The 15293-nt window shown below is 44.4% G+C and overlaps 1 protein-coding gene across 1 annotated transcript in view; it reads right to left on the minus strand.

The window, feature by feature from the left end:
• The window catches only part of P2RY6 (pyrimidinergic receptor P2Y6), a 107253-nt gene that overhangs the window by 44121 nt on the left and 47839 nt on the right, over window positions 1-15293 (minus strand). The window lies entirely within an intron of this gene.

The raw sequence follows: 15293 nt of genomic DNA on the forward strand, positions 1-15293 counted from the left end.
TACTTTGGCGGAGGACCTTTGCAGTTCTCACTTTTCTAGATGCCCTAGATAAATATATGTGATGTACAATCCAACCCTATTTTATCAACATTTTGGTTCATCTGTCCATACATCTACCCTATGGTTATGTCTCTATGCATCCAGGAAAACTTGCACTGGACATAGGAGATTTATATCCCTGGGGAATTCATGAGATAGGATATTTCTGTATCACAAACCATCTCTACTCCTTATTCCTTCATTTGAACAGATGTATAAGTCATCCTTCTTCCTTCCATGGAAGCATCACAGAAATCACCTCTCCCCATTTATTTCTCCAAAGAGAACCACAGAGAAACCATCCCTTTTTCCTTGTTTCTTCAGTGCAATTTCATTTCCTTATTTTAAAAATGCAAACCATTGCCTTTCCTTATTTTTTTAACACAATCTCACTTCCTTATTTTAAAATACAAACCATTCCCCTTACTTATTATTCAAACCCAATCTTGCTTCCTTATTTCTACAACACAAACCATCCCTCTTTCTTATTTCTACAACACAAATAATGACCATTATTTATTTTTCCAACACAAATCATCGCCCTTTTTTATTTTTCCAAAGAGAACTACTGAGAAACCATCTCCCTTCCTTATTGATTCAACAATCTTCTCACTTATTTCTGTAAAAAAAAAATAACTTTTCTTATTCATTTCTTTAGAGTAAAACACCCCCTCTTTATTTCTTTGACACAATCTCCCTCCGTTCAGAGGAATGTCTTCATTCCTGACTCTCCTGGATTCAGTGCCCTCTGCCTAGGTTCCTTCATCTCTTCCTCCCCTTTCACCTATCCCCGACTCTGTCCCCCTTTTCAGTTTCTTATACAGAAATTGTCCTTTCCCATAGGCTACAAACTCCTTGAGGGCAGGTTCTTTATTTCTGCTTCCACTTGCATTCCCAGTGCTTGGGCCAATGACAGGAAAGTGCTTAATAAACGCTTGCTAATTTAACCATAAACCATTCTGCTTCCTTGTTTATTCAGTAAAAACCACTACCTTTCCTTCTGTCTTCAACGTGGATAACCTTTCTTATTTCTGTGATATAAACTATGCCCCTTCTTTATTTATTGTAAGGGAACTGTAGTAAATACATTACTACACAAACCATTCTTCTTCCTTATTTCTTCAACACAGAATAATTTTTCTGACTGAAAAGATAACCAAGTCATGCTACTTCCTTTTACCTTAGAAGTGAGGCTTCTTTAGTGCAGAGCATTATACTGTGCTCTGGGGATACAAAGAATAAAAATTTTTAAAAGTCCTTCCCCTCAGGGAGTTCATATTCTACTGGTGGGGTGTGGTGTTGCGTACAAAAGTACAAAATAATTTGAGACAAGGAGGGAGAGCATTTCAGACATCCTGCGAAACATCAGGGTGAAGGTCCAGGTATAGAGAGAAGGTACAGCTAAGGTAGGACAACAGAGCATTGGGCTTGGAATCAGGGAGACTCATCTTTATAAGTTCACATCCAATCTGACACTTACTAGCTGTGTGACCTTGAGCAAGTCACTTAACCCTGTTTGCCTCAGTTTCCTCATCTGTAAAATGAGCCGGAGAAAGAAATGGCAAACCACTCCAGTATCTCTGCCAAGGAAACCTCAAATAGGGTCACAAAGATTTGAACACAACTGAACAACAGACTGAAGACGGAATGTTGTGGTCCAGCTAGTAGGCCAGTTTACTTAGAGTAGAGAATAATAAGAAACAAAAATAATAGGAAATAATCCTGGAAACATAATCTAGGGACAGGCTGTGGAAGGCCTTAAATCCCAATGTCTTATGCCTGTAATGGCACACAAGCTGTCCTCTTTCCCCCTGCCTCTCTCTTCAGGCCCCACTTTTTCCATCCTCTGATCCCCCACTCCTCAGCTCAGAGTTACCTGCCAGCCCATAGACTCACAGAGGCTTCCCAGAGAGCCCCTCTACTGGGCTCAAGAGTACACAAGGCTGGTCTGTTTCAATACTTCCAGGGTCCCTGTCCCCTTATGGGTTGGCCTAAGGCTCACCTCTTTCTTCAGTGTACTCTAAGCTACTACAGTCATTGCTCTTGGATCATGCTGTCCCTGAGGAAGGGCTGAAAAGGGACCAATCCCCCCTGTTCACCATCTCCAGAGTCCTCTTTTTTGTCGGATCAGAGCTTGAGTGACCATGCAAACACAAGGACATTCCCACCAGGAGTGGTCCCCACACCCTTCCCTCTCACATGTGAATAGTGAGTTTAAATTCTCGGAAACTATTTCATCTCCCGGAATAAGTCTATATTCATTTAGGCTCTGTGGAAAAGGCTTTTCTCCTTGATATTCTTCTCTCTAGGTTAGGGGTAGGGAATCTATGGCCTCGAGGCCACCTGTAGCCCTCTAGGTCCTCAAATGTGGCCCTTTGGCTGTATCGGACTGTGATTCAATCAAAGGGCCACACTTGAGGATGTAGAGAGCCACATGTGACGTCGAGGCCGCAGGTTCCCCACCTCTGCTTTAGGTTTTCAGGGCACTATTCTCTCCTGGTTCTCCACCTACCTTTCAGGCCACTCTTTCTCAGTCTCCTTTGCTGGTCATGCCCACTAACCATGAACTCTGTCCTGCGCCCTCTTCTCTTCTTCCCCTATACTGTTTCACTTGGAGAACTCATCGTTTCCCCTGGATTTGTTGTCTCTATCCTAATGATTGTCACATCTACTTATCTCTCTGTTGACCTCCAGTCTCATGTCTCCACCTGCTCTAAAACTGAGCTTATTATCTTTCTCCCTAAACACTCCCCTCCTCTGAACTTCCCTATTATTGTTCAAGGCACCACCATGCTCCCAGGCCCCCAGGCTCAAAACCTAGGTGTCATCTTTGACCCTTCTCTCTTTCATCACCATCCCTCCCTCCCATGTCCAATATTTTGTCAGTGTTCATCTGTTTGGTCTCTGTAATGCCTTTCAGATATTCCTCCTTTTCTTCTTTGACATTGCCTCCAGTTTGATGCAGGCCCCTATCATCTCACACCTGGACTACTACAGTAGCCTGCTGGTTGTTCTCTCTGCCACATTTTTCCCAAGTCCAGTCCATTCTCCAATTAGCTATCAAAGAGATCTTCTGAGTCTTTTTAGGCTTTTTACACTTTGCCCACCTTCATGCACTGGCCACCTTGCCATCCTTGCATTAGACACCTCAACTCCTGGCTCTCTCCTATGCCTAGAATGCTCTCTCTCCTCATCTCCATCTCTGGCAACCTACAAATCTCATTTTCTCTAGAAGCCTTTTCTGATCCCTTTTAAGGCTTCTGCCTTCCCTCTCCTGGTTACCTCCAATTCGTCCTGTCTGTATCATTTTTGTACAAAGCTGTTAGAATGTTGTCTCCTCAATTAGATTTCAAGTTACTCGAGGGCAGGGACTCTCTTTGCCTTTCTTTGCATCCCCGGCACTTAGCACAGCGCCTGGCAGCTTAATCAATGTTGATTGACTGACTGACCTTCCAACACTGACATTCCGTGTTCTAAGGTCCCTTCTACCTCTAACATTCTGTGTTCTAAGGTTCCTTCCAGCTCTGACATCCTGCATGCCAATCAACTTGGAAAACTCAGTTTACATTTACTCTCAACTCTCTATATGACACTTTACAAGTTATTTGATCTCTATGGAGTCAGCCGAGAATGCTTAGGTTGGAAAGGAGATGAGTTTGCAGAGGAGTTGAGATGTAATTCCTTTCTTCCAGTCTCCTAAGGGAAGCAAAGAGAGACTTTGTAAATGTAGTTCCACAGGGTACAAGCCACGGAAAGGCCAATTTCAGTTCAATATAAGGATGAAACTTCCAAATTACCACAGCCCCCTCAAAATAGAATGGATTCAGCTGAGAGACTGAAAGCTCCTCACCATGGTTGGTTTGCTTTTGATGAAGCATTTGGCAAAAGCTCTCCTGCTTGCGTCATGAATAAGATGGTGAGATGCGGTCTGGAGGATGGTATGTTTAGGTGGGTTTAGAACTGATTGAATGATCTGACCCAAGGAACAGTCATTCATGGATTGACACCAGTTTGGAAAGGTCTCTGATGAAGTGCCAAGGATCGGTCCTTGGCTCTGTACTGGTCAATATTTCCTCGGTCACTTGAATAAAGACATAGTTAGTTTTCTCATCATATCTGCTGATGATTCAAAGTTGGGAAAGACACGTAATACTGCATAACAATCAAGTTCCAAAAAGAATATGAAGGCTGTCTAAAACAACTAGTGAATCTAACAGGGTGAAATCAAACAGGTTTAAATGTAAGCAGCTACGTTTGGACTAAAAACAAGTAAATTCATATATGCAGTATGGGAGTAATATTGCTTGACCACGTAACAGGTTCATATGGAGATGATCTGAGGGTTTTCAGTGCACTTCAGGCTACCTGTAAGTCAACAGTATAACCTGACCGCTAAGAGAGCTAATTTGATTTCTGTTGATGCTAAGAGTGGCATAGTGTCCAATGCAAGAACCATTGCTTTCTGCCTCAGCCCAACCACAACTGAAGTCTTGTATTCAAATCTGGGCAGCACATTTGAGGAAGGACATGGCCCAAATGGAGAGCAGCCAGAAAAACATGACCAGAATGATGAGAGGCCCAGAAAACATGTGATAGAAAAGTCATTTGAAGGAACTGTGGAAGCTTAGCTTGGAGAAGAAAATACCAGGGGAAAATTCTAACTAGAGCAAAGCGTTTGAATAGATTGACATATAGAAGAGGCATTAGAATGATTCTCGGTGATCCCAGGGGTCAGCACTGGGCACACAAAGGCAGGGCTATATCAGTAGGTGATGAGTTCACCATCAGTGGAAGTCTCAGCTAGTGACTACCATTCTTTAACTTCTGGACCCTTCTCCTACTGATAAGACCACCAGCCTAATACCAACCTTCATAGCCCCGTTGTTATTGTTCAGTTGTTTCAGTCCTGTCCAACTCTTTGTGATCCCATTTGGGGTTTTCTTGGCAAAGATACAGGACTGGTTTGCCATTTCCTTCTCCAGCTCATTTTACAGATGAGGAAACTGAGGCAAACAGGGTCAAGTGACTTGCCCAGAGTCAGACAGCTAGTAAGCAACTGAGGTCAACTGAGGCTTTTAAGTTTAGTCTTAGAATGGGTCTTATAGGCTATCTTGTCCTACCCACTTATTTTATGGACAAGGACGGAAACCAAAGAGTGAAATGAATCGCCCAAAGTCCCCCAAATTGTGAATGTCAGCGCCAGGATTCAGACTCATGGTCTCTAACTCACAATCCAGACTTTTGTCCACAGAATTAATGTTCCAGCTCTCTCCTCCTTGAGACTTTTCCTGGCCATCTCCAGTTTTTAGTGTCACTGATCCCTCATCCCTTGAAATAACTTTGTATGTAGTTTCTATTTTGAGAGGAGTGTGGAGGTGGTGGATAGGGAGCTGGCCAGCCTCAGTCACCAAACCCTGCCTCTGGCACAGCCTGGCCACAAGATCCTGGGCAAATCATTTACCTCCTCCCTGCGGACCCAAGCAACCCTTTAACTATGAGTTACAGAAGAGTTTCTGGCAGAGGGCATTCTTCACTAGGGCTCCCTATCATGGGATCACAAGTCTAGGCAAAGAAAAATCCCCTAAACCAACAAACCTCAAATGTTTTGTATTTACTTAACTGTGTACATGGTGTGTATTGGCCCAGTCCTCCTTAGGATGTACAATCACTGAAGGGACTAGTGCATTTCTGCCTTCCTTCCTCCCAGGAGACCTGGTCCAGGTCCTAGCACAGAGAGGCTCTTGTTAATATGAATTGATATAGGGGGAGTAGAAGCCCTCTAAAATACCCCTTCCAGTTTTGAGATTTCATGAGCTCCCAGTTCTAGGACCAGATGGGACCTCAGAGGCTGGCCAATCCAACTCCATCTTTTTTTTTGGATGAGAAACCGAAGCTCAGGGGGGTTGTGACCCATCCAAGGTCACAGGGGTAGTAAGCAACATATGTGATATTTGAACCCATTGAGATTCTGCTGTTCAACGACTCTCTGTAGTGTTCTTTTCCTTAAATGCAAAGTTTCCTCCCCACCTCCATCATTCAAGTTTAGTTATGTGCAGGAACTTTTCTTTTTAAATCTGCTGGAGAGTGGAATGTATGTGTGCAGAAGAGGGGGGGCGTTAAGAGAGCGATGCCAGGAAACTCTTTGCAGCAGGTCAGGGTCCATGCTTGGGTTAATAAATGATCCATGTTTGCTGAACCCCACAGGGACAACTTCTCCCAGCAGGGAGCTGGAGTTTTATCTCTTAAAGAGTCATTGTTTCCAAGTAGCAAAGAAGATCCCCAAAGTACCCCTCAAGGTTGGAAGCTATCCTAAAAGGGAAGGCCCAGGAAAATCCCCTTAAACTTGGAAGGGAATGATGGGTTCTGGGACAGACTTACAAGGATAGGCTAAGGGGGAGGGAAGGGAATAAACCTTTATATAGTGCCTACTATGTGCCAGGAACTTTTTAATAAATGTTATCTCATTGGATATCCCCTGCCAGGTAGACGCTATTACTATATCCACTTTATAGCTAAGGAAACTAAGGAAAAGATTGGTTAAATGACTTGCCTAGGATCACCCATCCAGGAAGTATCTGAGGCCAGCTTTGAACTCAAGTCTTTCTGACTCCAGGTGCTCCATCTGCTTGCTAAAAGCAGTCTTATCTGGAAGCAGAGTTTGAACTAAATGACTTGCCATCCTCACCCCTGGATCTCATGGTTTGGTGACTTTCCTCTATGGACAAATTTGGTGGAAACTCATAGAATGCAGAAGCAAAATCCTAGGCTGGGACTCAGGGGCACAGGATCATGTATCTAGAGCTGTAAGGACCATAGAGGTTATCTAGGCTAACGCTTTCATTGTATGGTTAAGGAAACTGACAAGTAGAGTTGATTTTCCTAGGGTCAGTCATATACGCAGTTTATGACTTAAGCAGGATTTGAACTCAGGACCTGTGACTTCCAGTCTTGGTCTCTTTCATCCTGCTGTTCATGAGTTTTATTCCCCTTTCTGTCATCAACTTGCTGTGTGATCCAAGGTATAACAAGTCCCCAAACTCTAAGCCTCAGTTTCCCCTCTGTAAGATGTGGATAATAATCCTCAAGGCTATCATGTGGTTCAAACGAGGAAATGAATTGATGAGCAAGTTTAGAGAACTGGGGTTGGAGAAAACTGCTTTCAAATCTTGGGTCTGGATGCTATTAGTGTGAAGTTATTTCTATCTCTGAAGTTTCCACATCTGTAAGATGGGAGAAATTATCTCTATTAAATTACTGATCTCACAGGGTGTGTTGTGAGAAAAGTGCCATGTGAACAAACCATAAGGCACTGGGGACATGGGAGCTGCTATTTGTAAATGAGAAAGCACTTCTCCTCCCAGGGGAAGGGATGTGGCTATGTTAATTGTGCTCAGGGTACACTGGGAGAGGGACAGACTTAGAGACTCTCCTTGCTGGGAGGACTCTTGAAATATAAGAACAAAGAAGTCTGAGCTAGGAGGGTCCTTAGAAGAGAAAACATGGAATGGTAGAACTGGATGGGACTCTAGAACACAGAAAGTGGCAGCTAGAAGAATGTCACAGTTAGAAAACCCCTGAGAGCATTGAATGTTGGAGATGGGAGGGAGGGAATGCATGTTATTTAGTTACTTTCAGTCATGCCTGATTCTTCATGACCTCTGGGGGTTTTTTTGGCGAAGACACTGGAATGGTTTGCTATTTGCTTCTCCAGCTCATTTTACAGATGAAGACACTGAGGTAAACAGGGTGAAGTGACTTGCCCAGGGTCACAAAGCTAGTAAATATCTGAGGTCAGATTTGAACTCATGAAGATAAGCCTTCCTGACTCTAGGCCTGATGCTTTATCTACTGAACTAGCTAGCTGTTCTGTGTTCCATTAGGAAGCTATTATAGGAGTCTAAGCAAGAGGTGGTTAGGCTCTGGGTTAGGGTGATGGCCCTGTGGGTTAAGAGGAGGGGACAGAGAGATGCAAGAGCTTTCGCTAAGGTTGTCTCAAGGGAGGGCTTTTATTTGAAAATGGAGTAGTGAGTAATAAAAAGAAAGAAGAAGGAAGGAAGGAAGGAAGGAAGGAAGGAAGGAAGGAAGGAAGGAAGGAAGGGAGGAAGGAAGGAAGGAAGGAAGGAAGGAAGGAAGGAAGGAAGGAAGGAAGGAAGGAAGGAAGGAAGAAGGGAAGGAAGGAAGGAAGGAAGAAGGAGGGAAGGAAGGAAGGAAGGGACAAGTAAGAGAAGATGAAAAATGCCTAGAAGGAAAGCAGAAGGAAACTGGGAGGGGCCCCAGAGAAGCAGGGCAATTTGGTTACTAGTGTCTTAAATTTCATATGCATTTTTCTTTTAAAAAATCAAACCATAATAGAAGTTCACAATTTCATACCCCATCTCATTTTGGTTGTGGTTTTTGTTTTTTTTTTTGTATATCAAAATATTCATGTCTCCAAACTCATAAAAAACAAACCAGTGCCTGGGAGCCTGAGCAAAGAACTTTTGAGAAGTTCTTGTTCCTGTGCTGAAGGGTAGTATCATAGACTGGAAATCACTGTCTTGGAGAGAGAGAAGGACCTGGGATTGAGTTATGTCTCTGACATAGCCTGGAACAATTCCCCACTTCCTCAGTTCGCTCATCTGTCAGATGGGTATAATAAGCATCTTTTCACTAGCTGTTTCACAAGATTGTCATGATTAAGGTGCTTCAAAAACCTTAACACACTAAAGAAATGAGGATGTTGGTACCACTGTTAACAGCAAAGACTCAGAACAGGGACTCAGAGTAGAGGTGTGTTTCTCCTAGCTCACTTGTTCTAGAAAAGGGCTCCCAAGCTGAGGATGATGGATGGATGGGTTTTTGGAGAAGCACTTGGAGCTGAGTATTCAGAGGAAAGGAAAGTAGTCACTGGAGAAGACAGTAGGGTGGGAACCTCCCTGGGTGGGGAGAGTAGAAAGTGGGAGGGTGTATGTTTGTTTCTTACCCAATATTTCATCAGAGAGGAAGCTTTTGGACATGAACTTGGCTCCCTTAAAGAAAAGATACAGTGGCAGAGGGCTGGGGAGTGGGTGGGTAGGGGCAGCCATGAGTAAGGGTGTGTGGGTGAGAACTGCTTTCTGGCTTCCTCTCTTGGATCAGCTTCCTGCATCTGATAGCTCAGGGTTCCCAGAAGAGGCACCTGACTGACACTCAGCATGACCAGGATAGAAGGAGATGGGAATTCAGGGGGGTACTGATGGGGAGGGAGAGGCAGACAACTGCTGTGTTCTAGGGGAAGAAAACCTGAATTTGGAGTCAAGGGAACTGGGTTCACATCCTTCTGTCTTTGAACCCTCCAGGGCTGAGGTTCTGAAATTCAACTGGTCCACAAGAACTACCTCATGGGACCTTCATGAAACATCCATCTAAGGTAGGTAGAACAGTAGTACAAGGATCATCATGCTTATTTTACAAATGGGGAAACCAAGGCTCAGAAATGGAAGTGATTTGAGTAGTATATGATAGAATTAGGATTCAAACCTAGCTTTTCTGACTCCAAATCTAGGGCTCTTTCCAAGAAAATTCTGCAGTCATTCTATTGGATACTCAACTTGTAAGACAGGGAGTACAAATTTTATCTCCATTTCAGACATTAAGAAAACAAGCTCAGAGACTTGTGACTTTCCCAGTGTCAAGATGCTTGCAAGTGTCATAGCAAGAATTCAAACCCAGGTCTCCTGACTCCAAGCCCAGCACTGTCTGTCCAAAATATTACCATCACTGTGTTTGTGATTCTAGAACCCACTGTAATTCCCTTTATTGTCATCCTCAAGCTAGGGGTGAAAGGGACCTTTGAGGACATTTAATCCAGCTGGCTCATTTTATCGGAATCTCTGTTATTTTTCAGTATTCTCCAATGACCAAGGTTTGGTGAGGGGACAGTCCAGGCTCCTCTTACAGACAGGGAGGGCTTCTAAAACCTGAGCTCCTTTTGGAGTCTCTCTGTGGGAGAGAAGGTCTAGCTGGTGAGTAGGTGGGTGAGTGGAAGGGAGGGGGGCCTATCTGGAACCCTCTTTCTACCTCTTGCTGGTTGTTAGGGAATTGGGAAGCCAGGCTTCCAGGAAAGGGAATGCTTTTTCCATTTCCCTTCCCCACTGAAAACTACTCCCGCCCCCCAACTCCCATGACCCTTCCTCTATGTCTGCTTCCTGAGGCTGCACAACCAGCATGGCTGAACTCCCCTGCCCCTTTGAACCTGACTCACAGGCATGACAAGGTCATTTGGCTTCGGCCCTGAGGCTGGGAAGGAAGACTCAAAAACTGCCGAACTCACACTCACACAGACACACAGAGAGAGAACCCTGAATCCCAGGCGGGAACAATGGACTTGTTCAGATTATAGGACTGAGAAATCCCTTCTCAAGGTACTCGAAAATGAGCTCTTTGGTTCACAGAATGTAAGTGACCTTAGAACACACAATGTTAGAGTCATATAGGCCTTACAGCAACAGGATGTTTAAGCAAGAAGAGACCGTGGAACACAGAATGTCAGAGCTGAAGTCAGAACACAATGTTCAAGCTAAGGGAACTTTGGAACACAATATCAGAGGTGGGGGCGGGGGAGGGAAGGTTAGAACACGGAATGTCAGAGCTGGGAGGAGGGATGTTAGAACACGGAATGTCAGAGCTAGGAGGGGTGGGGGTTAGAACACAATGTTCAAGCTAAATGAACCTTGGAACACAATATCAGATCTGGGGGCAGGGTGGGGGGAATGTTAGAACACGCAATATCAGAGCTGAGAGGGGGATGTTAGAACACAGAATGTCAGAGATGGGAGAACCTCTGCTTCCCCATCTGTAAAATGAAGATATTTGTCTAGAACAGAGGTTCTTCACTGTTTTCGTGTCATAGATCTCTCTGGAAGTTAGTCTGGGGAAGCTTATGGACCGTTTCTCAAGAATAAAGTTTTTAAATACATAAAACAAAATATACAAGATTACAATGGAAACCAATAATTATCAAAATGTTTTTAAAACCCCAATTCCTAGCTTCCCGAGAATCCCTCCATGGGCCCCTTAGGGATCTGAGGAACCCAGTCTAAGAACCTTTAGCCAAGATGGTCTTTCCAGCTCTAACAATCTATGTCCTTGTCCTAGGACACCTTTTAGCTGTAAGTTTCTCCATTGTCCCTTCAAATTTATGTAATGACTTAAGCTTTGTGGGTTGTTTTTCTCATCTCTTTGAGGTAAGTAGGGCAAGGATGATTTTCCCCATTAATACAGACCAGGAAACACTCAACAGTAATGAAATGACTTGCCCAGGATCATACAGTTAGTGTCAGTGCTGGAAGAGGAACCTAGGTCCCTGGGCTCCAAGTCCAAGGCTGTTTTTTCCTATAACCTTCCCCAAAGTCTTCCAGAAAGGATAGGTTATAGGTAGTACAGCTTGAGGGGAGGGGGAGATCATGGCCACCTGGTCCCTTTCACCTTAGGGTAATGGGACTCTGTGATAACAGAAGCTTTTCTAGTTGTTTTTCCCATGAGTCTCTTCTCTTCTAGAGGGTGAGCTCCCTGGGCCTAGCCAGCTGGAGGTTTTGACTGAGAGATTCTAGCTTTTATTGTTGACCTAAACTCTCTCTACTTTGTTGCTAATTTGTGGGCAGAATGGAGTGAAGGAGGTGGTGATGATGGTGTAGGTGTAATAGTGTGGAGGGGGCAGGAAACAGAAGAGGAAGAGACCTAGATCCTTCCCCTTAGGAATCTAGACTAGGAAAAAGCTCCTGGCTTTGGAGTCCTGGAAGCTTGGTTCGGACTCACTGCCTATGTGATCATGGGCAACTCCTTTTCTGGACCTCCATCTGAAGATGGAAGGATCGTAACAGATGGCCTCTAAGATCCAGTACTAGGAATATGATCCTAATAGTGACTGCAAATAACTAACATTCAGAGAGCATTTATCAAATGCTAGGTACTGTGTTAAGTGCTTTACAAATATTATGTCATTTGGTCTTCACCACAACCCTGCAAGGTAGAAGCTGTTATTATCCCCATTTTACAGTGAGGACACTGAGGCCAAGTCATACAAGCTAATAAATGTGTGAGGCTACCTTTGAACTGAGATCTTCTTGATTCCAGGTCTGACTACCCTGATTTCACAGTCTGGTAGAGTAAGGAAACTCTTGGTCTGAAATGACAGAAAGAATAGACCAGGTCCTACCCTCAGGAACCTTATGGTCAGAGGAAGCAGAGTAGGATGGGATCAGAGGATGGCCTCTGGGAACTCTCAGTACAACAGACCAGGGTGCCTTTGGTGAGAGGCAGGTCGGTGGAACCTCAGTTTCCCCAGAGATTCTCCAGAGACAGGCATCTCAAGAACAGCAGCAGGATGTGCGGTTTATCGGGAGATAAGAGCAGACACTCCTGAAAGACAGTTGTTTGCTTTTAGACAATTTCCTTCTTCTTTGCTGGGAGAAAGGCATTGCTAACAATGAACAAATGTTTCCCAAGACTGGAGGGAGGGAGCGTCTGAGCTAGGGCCACAGACAGGGGAGATTCAGACACTCTTGTGTATACGCAACCCAAAACTTTACACACATGTACAAAGACACACATTAAGTACATGTACACGAATATCATTTGTGTGACCCCCCCCCCAAACAAGGGTCCAGCCATCGGGAATATTGTCCCTGATTGGAGGAAGGAGTGATAGTTTGGGTATGGGGTATGTTCAGAGACTAATATGCCCCCAGACACAGAGAAATGCACATTTACACATTAATAGTCACATAAGCAAATACGTCTCCTCTGCTACCCAGCCCAGTCCAGCCCAGTCCAAAGGAACACAATCTTCCCTCCACACATAAGAGCCCCTAGGAAAGGTCTCACAGAATCATGAAATGCTAAGGCTGTCAAGAACCTAAGAGAGCAGGGGACTCCGCAGTCAGCAGTAAATTGGTATAGCTCTCCCACATTCACCTCCAGACAACCATAAAATAGCACCCCAGAACAAATCCTGAACAGCGAAGCCAGTGAAAAGATGAAGTGGAATGTTTTTTTTTTAGCTCCAGAGACTTGGAAGATCAGCAAGAAAGGTGAGTCTCACTCAGGTAAAAAGGGGAGTGCATTCCAAAACAGGAAGTGAGTCAGTAAGCCAGCCGCAAGTCCCACCTCAGCAAACCAGCAGGAGATCAGGAGCCCCAGGGTGATGGAGCAGGCAAATGCCAACACTAGGACTCCCCAGGTGCCTTGGCATAGCCAGGGGAACCAGGAGACTTCAGCTCCAAGAACCACCACATGCTTCATCACAATCCAAGGCAAACAGACATCCTCCAGGGGCCAGACCTCCATGTGCTTCAATGTAGCCCCAGGGAAACACAGAAGAACCCCACCTGGCCTTTGCACATGCCAGATACCACTACCAGGACCCTAGTTCAGCACCAGGTAAGTTGCAAGACCCCTACAGCCTTCAGCAGTACCAGCTACTCCCCATCCCACCCCCTCAACACAGCACCAGACACAAGGAACCCCTGTGGGCCTCAGGGCTACATCAGCACAGCACCAGGTTAACAGATTGGCACAAGAAGCCTGAGACAGTGCCCCTTCTACCTTGGGAGCAGAGGTCAAATTTAAATGAAAAGAAAAAGGCCCAAAAAAAGATGAGCAAAAAAACAGCAAAAAAATAATCTGACCGTAAAAAGGAATTATGGTGACAGAAGACAAAGGCATAAACTCAGAAGAGGAAAACAATGTCAAAACACCTATGGGAAAAACCCCAAAGGAAAATGGGAAGTGGTCTCAAACCCAGAAAGAATTCATGGAAAAGCTCAAAAAGGAGCTTAAAAATCACAGAAAAAAGGTAGAAGAAAAATTGGGAAAAGAAATGAGAATGATCCAAGAGAATTATGAGAAAAAAAGTCAACAGCTGGGAAACTGCTTAAAAAGTAGAATTGACCAAATGGAAAAGGAGATAAAAAAAAATCCACTGAAGAAAATAGCTCCTTAAAGAGTACAATTGGTCAGCACCTTAGAGATCAGCTAGTCTAACCCTCTTATTTCAGAGATGGGAAAATTAAGACCCAAAAGGAGAAAAGGGCTCAAGGGAGGTGAACTAGAGGACTTCTAAGGTCCCTTTGGGACAGCTGGATGGTGCAGTGGATGGAGCACTGTGCCTGAAGTCAGAAAGACCTTAGTTCAAATCTGACTAGGTGACTCAATGAAAAAAGGGCTGGACTTGAAATCTGGAAGACTCATCTTCCTGAGTTCAATTCGGGCCTCAGACATTTACTAGCTGTGTAATCCTGGGCAAGTCACTTAACCCCACTTGCCTCAGTCTCTCCTCTGTAAAATGACGTGGAGAAGGCAATGGCAAACTATTCTACCAAGTTGTTGTTTCTACCAAGAAAACCCCAAATGGGGTCACTAAGAGTCCAACATGACTGAAAACAACTAAAGAACAACAAATGATCCTTTTTATCAATAAGGTTCTATAAAAGTCGTCCAAGGTCACAGAGAGCCAGTGGCAAGCTGACACAAGGACCTGGAGCATTGTGGTGGAGTGGAGAATGCATCCGACTTGGATTCAGAAGTGATTTGGACTTGAAATCTGACTCTGAAGCTTACTAGCTCTGTGATCATTTTAAGCCATTCCACTTCTCCATCTGTAAAATGGGGTTAGGGATGCTTTCATTGGTATAGAGACCTCCCAGGTGAGGAAACTCCCTCTACCCATGGCACCTTTTCTACAACTTAGAGCTTAAAGAGTTGCCTAAAGTCCTGAGAATTAGGTGACTTGCCCAGGGTCACACAGGTAGTATGTAGGAGAGATCAAACTTGAACTCAGTTCTTCCTGATTCCAGAGCTGGTTTTCTACGAACTTTGCTGATCACATCTACCTTCATGAGCAGTCCTCCCTCCAGTCCCCACTTTTTCACACACTCTACATTCCGGCCTTACTGTTCCTTATCTTCTACTTCCTTCTCAGGCCCCCAGAGGCCATCTACTAGGACTGGAGCACACTGTCTCCTCATCTCGCCTATTGAAATCCTACTCTTCTTTCAAGGCCCTGCTCGGATGCTACCCTCTCTGAGAAGCCGTCCCTGAGTCACCCTTCTCTCAAAACTGAAAGTTACCTCTTTGTCCTTAGAGTTATTATGGCTTTTGTATGACTGTCCTTTTTCACCTCTACATCCCTAGGCTCCACACAGGGTCTGAAAAATAAACTTTGGATGAATGTTTGCCCAATTAAGTTACCCTCCAATTTTTCACACCATAGGGGAATGGGCTTTCTTCAAGAATGG

Source organism: Notamacropus eugenii, chromosome 5 (genome assembly GCF_028372415.1).
Source record: "Notamacropus eugenii isolate mMacEug1 chromosome 5, mMacEug1.pri_v2, whole genome shotgun sequence".
NCBI classification, from domain to species: domain Eukaryota; kingdom Metazoa; phylum Chordata; class Mammalia; order Diprotodontia; family Macropodidae; genus Notamacropus; species Notamacropus eugenii.